Genomic DNA, 12,400 nt, shown 5'->3' with positions numbered 1-12,400 from the left:
CTATTCTGTCACAGGCCCATTTGGGCTGCATGAAAAACACTTGTGAAACCTGCCTGATGCTCCAGACTTGTCTTCTATCTCACAAAATGCAGAGGAAGCAGGGCTCAGCAGCAGGCCAGAGGCAGAGTTAGTGATGTTACTTCTGAGCCCTGAATTGCACTGGGAAGGCAGCTCTTATGTATCTCTTTTAAAGACAAGATAACATGGTTTATTTTCCAGAAATGTGCTGGAATAAAACACTTTAAGTACCAGCATAGTTTTTAAAGTCCCCAAATTCTCTGAAGTTTTCATTGTTGTTCTTTAATAAATATTTTCTTTTTATAATTCTGAGTTGCCTACTTTACTTGCTTCAATTCCTATTTATTTAAATGAGTGAAATTTCTTTGCAGGTCTGTCTCTTGTTGTTTAATATTTCTTCTTTCTTAATGTGTCTGTCTTTGTAAAATGACATCTCTTTTCAGAGTCCAGTAAAGGTTATTTCATGAAATATTTGAAGGCATTGTAACTGAGTAAAGTCATGAGGTCGGATATTGGAAAAAATATGTATAAAAATAATATTGAAGAAATTCTGACAGAAGAACAATCCGTGCTGTGGTGTGCATGAGGTCTGGGGAAAAAAATGCAGTTGCATATTTACAGCATGTATCACAATACAGAAGCTGTATTAGGCAACCTTGAATCTGGCATTTCTTAACTTTTGGGAGTTTGCAACCTCTGTGTGTAGCTCACCTCCTGTTGTCACCTAACAAGGACAGAATTATGATACAACAGATGTTTAACCAGAATGAAGTCCAGGGTTCCTTCCAGTAAAGCTAACTGAAGTAAAGAAAAACTAAATTACAGTAATATCCAGCATAAAATGCTTGTGTCTGTGTTGTCCTCTTTCTTACCTACACTGCTGATTTCCGTCCAATGCTCTCAGCTAACTTCTGCTACTGGTGTTAAAAACACATGTTCTGAAGATTGAATGCAAAATAATGAACTAACAGTGTGAATTCTCAGCTGGATAAATTGCTATGTGTCCACTGCTAAGTAAAGCTTTCAATAATGTCTCTCACAGGATCTTTCTGGTCTAAATGTCCAGGACACAGCTGCATAAACACATCCTGTGATGGGTGAGCAGCTGGCTCCAAGAGTTAGGGCTCAGGGAGGCACAAACCCTGCACCTGCAGGCCACTGGGGCTGCAAAGGCTCACCAGGGCGAGCACTGCCCTGCAAGAACACTGCTCTCTCCACACCTTTCACATCTGGGCCACCAGTGCTTCAGAACAGTTTACTGCAGGATGGGAGAACAGCTGAATCAAAATAAATAAAAGAAAAACATGCAGGATGAAGCGGCTGAAAGCTCTTTCTGGGCACAGGAATGGTGGAAATCAGATAATCAACAACAAGACTTAGACTGACTAAGATTTCCAGAGAAAGAATATGAGGAGCAAATTGGTTAAAATAGATGGGATGCTTTCACCCACAGTTTATATGCACTACAATTAGCTATCTTCATAATTAGAAAGCCAGTTAGGAAAATGGATACACAGTTGAAGGACATTTTAATTATTAAAGAATAAAAAAGGAAGAGCAAAGGGAAGAAAAGGTTTCTTCTTTTTGGCTGTCTAGGTTTGACTGGGGAGCTTATCCAAAAGAATCATGGAAGATCTGGCCAGCAGATCTGGAGTGCCCACAGCTCTGAAATGTGAAACACGCAGCCTAGCCCGAGGTGTCCCAGCAGCCAGGAGCCCTGGCGTGGCTCTGTGGCTCTGCTGCCGTGATCTCATTTGCTGTAATTCTCCCTTCTGGGGCTGGAAAAGGCCCCGCTGGGATGGCTGAGAGGGGAACGCTGCGGCTGCAAGGGTGGAAAGAGCCGGGGAGCTCCTGGTGTGGGGCTGGTAGAGCTCTGCTGTGACAGCAGTGTCAGAGCCCGTGGGCTGTGTCAGTGAAACACCAACAGAGCCAAGTGCTGCGTCTATGTGTGTGTGTGTGTTAGACTTTCCAGTGTGAAGAACAATTGCCTCCCTGTTTTATATAAGAAAATAAGGGACTTTTGAGAAGAAAATTAGCAGCGGTTAATGGATTGCTCAGTAAATAGCCTGGAGGGTTTGGATGAGTCATAGCTGTCCAGCAGCACAACTGACACACAAAACTGCTCCACTCTTCTCATCTCTTCCACTTTTTTTTTACTTCAGTGTAATGTGAAGAATTCTTATAAACCAGTTATTTACTCTGTTTCCTGTGTTCTCTTTCTGTGGAAGAAACCAAGTGAATACAGTGTGTCCTTGCTCCTACAGTAAGATCAGTTTATAGATCTGGTAACTTTTCTTTCATGACATAAGAGTTGATATGTACCATTCTCTTTTTTTTTCATCATCCTTACATAGTCTTCAGAATTATATCTGTTTTGGCAGCTGTTTGTAGGATGTTCAATATTTAGCTGACTCTTAGGTAGGCCTGTGACTAGCTCTTCTTAGTAAATTGATGAAGCAGTATAGAAGTTTACAAGATGATGATGATGATGGTCCTGCTTTATTCTTGCTTTTATGGCCGTTGATACAATAGATGCTAACTGAGTGAGTAAGGCAATGGTAAGTAAAGTTTAAAGTATTTTTATGAAAAGTAACTTCCCAGACTGGATTCAACAATACTATGCCAACAGTATTCCTGATTGGAATTGGAATATGATACATTTGATTATTGATAATTTTCTTTCAAAAAAATCCCAAATCAAACGGAAACCAAACCAAAACAAAAACACCCTTTTGAAGGGAGCGTGGCGCCTCTGCTGGGATCTTTAAGATGGCATTTTTTAGTGATGTCCTGAAGCTTTAACAGACTAAGTGTTTTACAGAAGTGGGCTGCTTGTTAAGATTGCTACATTTTATATGTTGAAATTATTGTTTGCTGAACTCACTTAAACACAGTTTTGTTTTTTTCAAATGGCCCCGTATGCATTTATACTGCTTTTTCATAGTATTATCAACAAAATGGACACTGGTCAGCATTAATGCAAAGAGCTGATAAGAGCTGAGGTGTGAGGTTGGATTTGCTGATGCTGTTGCAGAGTGTGATGGTGTAAGAGAACATTTCTCAGCAGGAAGATTTGGCTGCATTTACAAAAGATGGCCAATGCCCTTTCCCAGATTTATAGTCTTAAATGATATGGTAATGCGAAATATAATATATAGCATAGAAAGATTTATTTTGGCAAATGAACATTCATGAAACTGAGCAGGATTTTAAATTTATTTTCTATTTTTAATTTATTTAACTGCTTCAGGAAGAGAGACACAGTGAATAATTTAATTATTGCACAGAACCAGTCATCACATACCATATAGAGGAAGTGGCCTTACTGCAGTCTGTTGGTCCAAATAAGCAGCATCTTGAAAAAATTACCCCATTACTTCAAGTAATATTGTTTTATTATCCATGTGACAATAGTGGTTACAGTAGAAAACAAATGTGGCACAGTAGAAAACAAATGTGGCACAATAGAATGGTTGTATTGAAGGTTGGAGGGAGACAAAATTGCAAATAGAGTGACTATGTTTTGTCCTTTATATCCTAGAAAATGTAATTGAAAAAAATTGCTTTTTTTTTCCTTAAAAATCCCTGGCCAGTGAGAAGTGTTTTTAATTACAAATTCTTCAGATTAGGTGTTTTTTAAAGCCATAAGCAATTACAGCATTCTTTCTTTCTGTTCCAGGATTTTAGAGTCATGTCAGTTTTGTTAGCCTGGAAGAAATGGTGACTTTTGTTTTATACAGCATATGTGCATTGATAAGTTCAATGAATGGTGGGAATTTCCCAGCTAGAACTGAACACTGGACACTTAAACTGGTGTATGACTTCTGCGTGGTGTGCTGCATTCTTGGCAGGGAATTTGAGCTCTGAGTAAAAGGAGAAATAAAAGCCCTCAGCAAACGGATGGAAAGTGGTTACTCAATGCAAATAAAATGCAACCAAAGACGAAGTGATAGAAGGAAGCATCTGAGACTGTCAAAGGTATTTTCTTTCACTGAATTATATGCCATGCACTAAAGAGAAGTTGGCATTTTCTTCAAAATAAAGGCAGCCTGTCCTGTTTGTAAAGCCTTCAATTACAAACTGATTATGAGGAAGAAATTCTAGACATTGTCTGTTTATGGTTTACTTCAAACTGCTTCTTCCTTTCAAATTATTCTTCTCTTTTTTAAAAACAAAGAGTCATTTTATTTATGCAAAGAATGACTCTGCAAATGATTCTTTATTTCTTGCTCTTCTTTGCATAGGAGCATAAGCAGTGCCATTAACTTTAAAAGGACAGTCATGCCAAATCAGCTGTGGGTTTTTTAGGACCTAGGTACAGGTTTTTATCATGGTTCTAATCCCTACAACCAAACACAAGTAGTCAATTATACCCAAAATACAGGCTAATTCTAGAATGGTTTTAAGAACAAATTTGTAGGCGCACAGTTTGTGGTGATTGGGAGTGGGGCTGTGGCCAAGCCTCATCCCCAATGGGCAGAGCTGTGAGAAGCAGGTGAACAGCAATGAGTCCTGGCGTGCCCAGGTGTACCAAAGAGAACAGAGGGCACACAGGTGTAAAGCATGTTGGATGAAGAACATAAAAATTTGGGCTAAAGAATGAGGAGGGCAGATGTTTGCAGCCTTCTGAAGTGGTGGGGGGTTACTCTGTATATCATGACTGTCTCAACTGCAACGCAAATTCTTTGCCTTTTTATTAAAACCAGCAGGGTAAAGGTATATGCCAACACATGTGTTTGATTTGGGTACATTTTCTGCTCTGGACCACCTCATATTCTTTGTTAAGAGCCAGGAGTGAGTGACCTCATGTAAGACTTTCCAAGTGGTGCTAATGAAGGACTTCCTTGCCAGGTGCTCAGCGTGCTCCACTCCTCTTGCTTTCAGTTGTGGTTGGGGGCCTGCTGCATTCTTTGGGCTACAGCCCTATTGTTTATGAGTTCAAGTCAGCATTGCCAAAAGGAATATGATGAGAGAAAATAAACAGCACTGAGGTTTACTTTGAGGATCCCCTAAACTAGCTAGGTTTGGTTTTTTTACTTGGAAATATCAAAATCTACATCTGGAAAATATCAGTGTAACATGTAAATACTGTCTGCCAATTTCACAGAAGAGTCTTCATGTACAACTTGTGGGAAATCAATTTTATGTTATAGGAATAAGGATCTAAAGTCTCCTACTGACTTAAGAGCTCTCAGGAGCAGTAAGTAACTCAGCTTTCCTTCTTGTAACATGACCCAACCTCTGTTTCAAAACTCCACATTGTGGCCAATTAATTATCATGTAGTTTCCTGATACAGCCTCAAATAGGCTAATACTTGGATATAATACTGTGCATGTATCTGACAGTCATACTGACAGTATTCTCCAATCCTGAAAGCTGCAGTATGTACTTTTAAATATTTTTTAAGGAAAAACAGGCCAGAAATGTGAAATGTAGTAGGTTTTTTTTTTTTTTTTTTTTTTTTTTTTTCTAATTGAATTGTGTCTGTGGGGTGTCTGGGAAGGAAGAAAGGGGCATATTTTCAGCTTTAAAAGAGAGTCGAGATTTAAAGGTTGCTGGTATTCATGGTCAGAGCCCAGTGGTGAGGAAGAGCCCTCCCAGGGGTTATGGATTACTCAGCAGGAGAGGAGCTGCAGGAAGGATCAGAACTTGGGGCTGTGGTGAAGTCACTGCTGCAGCTTCATGGCTGGATTATTCCTTTTCTTTTCCACTACCTCTGTAGTCAACAGACTTTCTAGTCTTCCTCATCCCTCTGCCTTCGGAGCCATGACTGGTGCTGCAAAAGGAGATAAGTGAATTTCCAGCCTTGGTTAACCCAAGATAGAGTGCCCTGCTGTTCAGTGTGGGCTGCTCTGAGCCTTGGCTACTGCAGTCCTTGCTAGACTATCTCAAAGGGAGAAAAAACTTGGTTTATTTGTTATGATGATAGCTTAATACCATCTTATGGCTGATTATACCTTGCTTCTCTAAGGAGGTTTGTCCCATCCTTCCAAATCTTTCCTGTTGTGTACAGTTAAAAGATGTGCTAGCCCAAGGATTGATCCAATTTTTTAGACATCAAGCTGTGTTTAGGTGAGCATGATAAAAGCTTTGTGAGTGTCCCAAGAAAATATGAAAAGTAAGTTCATGTAAAATACTCAGACCAAAATGTAACTGTGTATTGAAAATGATAGAATGACCATGCTGCAGAATTCTCAAAAAGCACAGGGACAATTTGCAATGACAGATGGATGAGTTGTAATAAATTTCTAACAAAGGGATACAAAATCAGTTCAGATGGGCTAATAATGACAGCAGCAAGTAGACAACATTGTAAAATTAAAAGTTTCAAAATCAAAATTATTAAAGAATATTTGTAGTGGCTTTCTGTCTCTGCACTACCAGAACAGTTGTTAAATTCCATTTGCATGGCACTCTAAGCTTCACAGAAGTTATATAATACAGAAGTTACAGCAGAGATGGCTGGTCTCTGTCAGTATCTCTGAGCAAAGCAAATTATTAAACTTACTGTGTTGAGATTTTTTTCTAATTTTTCCTTAGATCTTAGGAAAAAGGCCTAGTAAAACCTACTCCCTCCAAACTATATTTTACTTTACTCTTCCTTTAATCTTGAGATCTGCTTTGAAAAGAAAATAGATTGCTCAATGAAGGTAAACAAGTTATTCTTGTGAGGCAGCTTTATCAGAATAACCTCTGCATTTTTAAAATTCTTTAAACATAGAATTAAAATATATTTCTGGACTTACACTCTCCAGCATAGAGATCTTCACTAAACAAGCAGGGGTTTCCATCAGCTGTGACCTCAGTGATATTGCAACATTCTGCTGTAAAACTCAGATACTATCTTAGGTGATAAATGCATCTGAGTCGTAGGAAAAGATTAAACTTGTCTGGGGAAGAGCAGCCTAGCCAAAATGTTGATTAAATATATGGGGCAAACCCCGACTTCTAGAAAAGAGGATGAGATTCAGATGGATCAGATGGATTAGAGAAATTAATTGGGATCTAGTCTAAAAATGTACTGTTTTAAATGATTACTAGCTATTAGCATTTTTGTTCTTGCCATTTTGAGTGGGTAGCACATCAGCTAGACCTTCGTACTCATGACATGATTTCACTTCAGTGAAGGGTGTATGGAGATTTTTTTTTGGCATTTTCTTAGCCACCATGTTGCAATCTGAAAAGCTCAGAGCTGCTGTAACCTGATCTAGTCCAAGAGAGGCAGAGTGCTGCTGAGAGAGGGGGCTGAGAGAGCCTGGGCTTTAAATACCTGTAACTGGCCTGTGTTACAAGGACTGTGTATGTTTGCCCACGAAAACTTCAAGGTTCAGTAAAATTTTTGCCTAGAGACTTTTCATGTTTTGTGATGGAGATTTCAATTTCTTTGAGAAGAATGGTAGTACTTCTGGTAATTTCATGGCCTGTTGGAAACCAGTCCCAAATTAGTGTGCATATCGCCCTGGTGCAGTACAGTTTATATCCAAGCTCTGCTGAAAAAACATATATAAAAGTAGAGTTTTTATAAAGCACTTTAGGATGCAGAACTACTATGTTGTGTCAAATACTTAATATTTTTCACACATCTGGACAAGGCTCATGTGCTATTTGAGGCTGCGGTGTGCTGACTTGAAGGGAAGACTTTTCATGAATGTGTTCAGCATTTTCAGTCTGCCAAAGAAGGATGGCTGGCTTTGCTCTGGGAGAAGCCTGACTGAACATTCCTGCAAAGTTTTTGGGGAATATCATGTATATTTTATGATTTTTAGGGAGTATAGCTGTGTCCTCACAGAAGCTTGTCCTCCTAAAGTAGAACTGAGGGGGAATAGAAGTGCCTTCTTCAGAACCCTGCGGATGGTTATACCTGCATCTTTTAATTTCCCCCTTTCACAGGTTTGTTGATCAGAGAGGAAGCATTGGCTGTTCCCCACTAGGTCTATTTCTGGTGACCACCACTTCTGGAACGAGTTTGTTTGATTAGCCACGGATAAAGTAGTGCTGTTTCTCCTCCAGGTTACGAAACTAGATAGATAACATGTGGAGTAACTTCAGGGCAGGGCTCCAAGGGACCTTGGCTGCATCAAATGCAGGACATTACTGATGTGTCCTGGAATTTGAGTTGGGGCAGCTTCTGGGAGAATTTACCAAAGCTGGTGTCTGACAGAAAACTGATCCTGTGTAAAAGGAACATGTGCTGCTCTCCTCCGACCAGCAGTCACCTCTGCCTTCACCTGCTGCACCTCCCGCTCCTCAGGGTGTGACAGTCACACACTGTGTTGCTTTCTCAACACAACTTGTTCTTTTATGGTCACAGCCTGCACAGAGTCCTGACACAGCCCTCCTGGTTGTGCCTTGTCCTCAGCAAGAGTGTTGGAGGAGAGATAGGGGTGTTCTAAAAGGAGATGGATCCATTTGCATCTCCTTACACTGGTTTCCAAATGTCTGAGTCTTAATGCCATCAGTTGCTAGGAATTCCTTTCCTTTGAATGGATTTTATTATGCAACCCATGTGTGGGGAGGTTTTCTTTCCCAGAACTCATCCTGGCTACACAAGAAGCCAGTCTCGTCGTTTGCTGGTTGGTTTGGATCCCCTCTGATGGGTCTAATTCTTTCCATGATTGTGGAAGGACCTTTCACAGAAAACTTGGGGAACAGTGTTGCAAAGTCTTGTTTTATGTATTACAAACTTAATTCAGTGAAGTATAGGCTTTCTTTTGACTGTGTTTTAAAATTAATATATACCTGATGCTTTGATTAAGAAATCACAGAATATGCTGAGTTGGAATGGACCCATGAGGACCATCAAGTCCAGCTCCTGGCCCTACACAGGACACCCCAGGAATCACACCACGTGCCTGAGAGCATTGCCCAAACGCTTCTTGAACTCACACAGGCTCAGAAAACCCCGTGAAAGCACACATTAACTATAGCTAAGCCTGGTTTGGTCCTTTCACCTATTTCCTGGGTTTGCGTGTGCCCTGTTTTGTTGCCTCTGTCCCTGCGTTGGGGGACATTCTCTGTGCACAGCCAGCCATCCACCCCCTGCCTTCCCACACCTCTGTGGCCACAGAAAACACAGCCTGGGTGCCACAGGTCTGGTGTGAAATGGTGGGAGCAGGATGTCAGAGGTACAACTCCTCATGAGAGTATAAATAACTGGGTTTTGTTTATGAGATAATTGAGAGACTGGAAACAATCTCAGCTATATGGCTGAGTAAGGAAAAAGCAAGCCATTGGTTAATGCAAGTGAAGCAGAAGTTTTAAAAATAGCATTATTTAAAATATTATCAGACCCCAGTTTTTGCAACTTCATAAACTCTGTGAAGGAGATTATGGTAGTTTTTACTGCAATGATTAATTTCATTTTTCTGGCTGGATCAGGTCTGCAGCTGGGATCTGTGTATTCTGAAAGTTTGAATTCAACTCCATTGAGGGGAAATGCTCTTCTGAGGCATTTTGCTTCTTTTCAACAACAACACTATTATGTGGAGAACCACATGTTGCCTATTTTTATACTGCATTTTACTTTCACTGCTATAATTATTTCTTACATGTTCACTGTTTGTTGTCTACTATGAGCTGTTCAGCCTGCAGCTGTGTTATTGGTATTAAAAATATACTGAATTTCACCCACTTTCTCCTTAGTTTCTCCTTTACTCTTCCTATCCCTTAATCTCCAATAAATCTGTATCTGGTATTGTAAACTGATAGGAGAAGGAGAATGATGCTCAAACAATTCTGTTTCCTACAAGTGCAATTATAATTTTCAGTTCTGAGGAAGAGTGGATAGGTTGATATTTTCGAGCAGTGTCTGGTTTTGCTATTTTCAATATCGTCACTGTCTGAAAAGCTTGTAATTGTCCTCTTAAAAACTTTTACTAATGTATTCAATTATTATTCACTCATTTTCTTATTTTGGGCTAAGTTTGTGTGTACTATTTGATTCTATAATCATGTAGTTTTTGAATACACTAAACTAAACTGGACAAGGACTGGAAAAAGTTAATCTGAATTAAATGTTTATCTGCAGACTTGCATTGGGAAAATAGAATATATAAATTACAGCTGCTGTAGTCACAGTAGTTTGGTGTAAGTTTGTAAAGGGGAACTACAAAAAGCAATTGCTTAGAAGCATCTGCCATGGTATAAAATGGCCAGATGGAGATCACTGCATTTATTAACTGGATCTTGGCAAGGGGATTGTGTGAAAGCCTCTCATCTGGTACTGTGCAAATTTAGTTGGATTTGCTTAAATTTGACTTCACAGCCTCTAAGATCATCTTCAGGTTGTTTAAGCAGTGGTATCTTTCAGATAGAGTGGATAAGAAATGCTCACCCACCCTGCTACTGCAGATCAGGATGTGTTGGAATGGAGACTAGCTTGGAGCAATATCCTCAACTGTTTTAGCCAGCTTCCTAGATGGATAATTTACTGATTTTTTGTTGTGGTGTTTGTTTTTGTTGTTTGTTTATTTGATGTTCTTGTTTGTTCGTTTTATTTTTGTTAATCATTGACTACAGAAATACATTTTAATTGTATCTAAACTTGTGTAATGGATATATCTACACAAATCTATCAGACATTTAGTCTTTTATATTGGTAAAAATACCTTTCATTAACTTATGGCCTTAGGTACTCTGTATATTTTTTTTTTTGCAACTATTCATTATTAAAGTGGCTCCACATGTGAGCTGTATCTGTTTAATAGAGCATGAATTCTACAAATTAAAATATTGGATAATTATGATGGAGTTCAAATTTAATCTTGAATGTTCACCAGTAGGCTGAGAAGATGTAATTTGTCTCAGCTGGAGCACTTGGTTTAGATAGATCGCCATTTAAAAACTGAATTCACAAGTTATTTATTAAGCCCTTGAAGAATCCAGTAATTCTTTCCACTGGTACTTCTGAGATGTCCCAAGAAAAATTCTGCACCCATCAAACTGCAGCTCCATGGCAAAATTAAGATAAAAAGTGACTTGCTGTCAACACGGTCTAATAGCTGAATATTTAAAATTTTATACTGTAGTTCTTTTGCTAAAGTAAGAATCCTTTCTTCTTAAAAAACATGTGAATGGAAAAGAAATGAAAGCAAATTCTCAGCTGTAACAGTGAAGCTTTATGATGCAGATTTAGAATGTCAAATCCTTGCTCAAAAATCAGATAATTGCCTCATAACATGAGAATGGGAAATATCTTCTCTTATTCCAAAAATGCAAGCCATTATCTAGAATGTTCTTTTCCACCTTGTTGTTGAAGCTCAGTTTTCACTAAGTTCTAAAACAATTTTATGGCTATTCTGCTGTTCTCTGAATCTCTAATCCCGCAAATATTTAGTACATATTTAACCTCAGGCATATAAGGGACAACTTTTAATAGCTTGAAGATAGGCCAGTTTGTAAACACTTCTACAGTTTTTTTTTTTCCCCCTTGGGTTTTTAAATGGAAAAGTAGGAAAGACTTAAAAAAATTACCTTTTGGAGAAGATGAGGAATCATGGCTTCATCACAAGAGTCAATGACTTTGAAATCTTTATATTCTCTTTGGCAGTGTCTGTTCTTGGAACTTTCACTTCATGTACCTTATTGATGCACTGGTGTGGCTCACTCATCTCCTATTTATGGTACCCTGCAGAGGTTAATTACCAAAATAATTGTGGCATGTGTAAGATAAAAGTTGAAGCTCATGTTTGGGTTAGGCTAGGAGTAGCAGCAATTCCCTACACTGCAGACCCCAGTGATTTCCTGCAAGGACAAGCCATAAAAAAGAAAGTGCAGGGCAATTGTCTGTATTAAAATGGGAATTCTACCATGGTTGTAGTTGGAGTGAGCTGTTCAAAAGCAATGTTAATAACTCTTTTGGACTTCAGAGAAATACCCAATTTACTTCACAACCCTTTTTCAGGGACAAATTTATTATAAACATCTGCCTCACAGGAATGCCTTTTACCTTAATGCCACTTTTATTCAGTTGTGAGTCCTTGTTTTAAAATATTACTTAGACTGGAAAGAAAAGGTTTTTGCAGCCTGTTTTTATTCTTCCATCTTCCCTTAATGAGTCATTATACCCTTCATTTCCTTAAGTCCTTATGCAAACTCTGCAATGAGGGAAAAAACCCATAATTTGAAGTTTTAAAACAATTTTGTGTAAGGATTTTGTTAGTACTTTGAAAATGCCAACTAATTTCTTCTTGCTTTCTCAATGAGCTTTTCAAAAAAAAAACCCACTAAATTTGTTCTAGTACTTCAAATTTTTCCCTAGATAAACTTTCCACTGATTTAAGTGGCAATTTTGCTTGAAAATGTAGTTGTAATTATTTTTTTCTTTATTTTTTCTTTATTATTTTCTTTATTTACTTTTAGTGGTTATAGTGATTGAAATCT

This window comes from Pyrgilauda ruficollis, unplaced genomic scaffold (assembly GCF_017590135.1).
Source record: "Pyrgilauda ruficollis isolate IOZ18807 unplaced genomic scaffold, ASM1759013v1 scaffold6, whole genome shotgun sequence".
Lineage (NCBI taxonomy): Eukaryota > Metazoa > Chordata > Aves > Passeriformes > Passeridae > Pyrgilauda > Pyrgilauda ruficollis.
The sequence above is the reverse complement of the archived record's forward strand: the minus strand, read 5'-3'. Positions refer to the sequence as shown.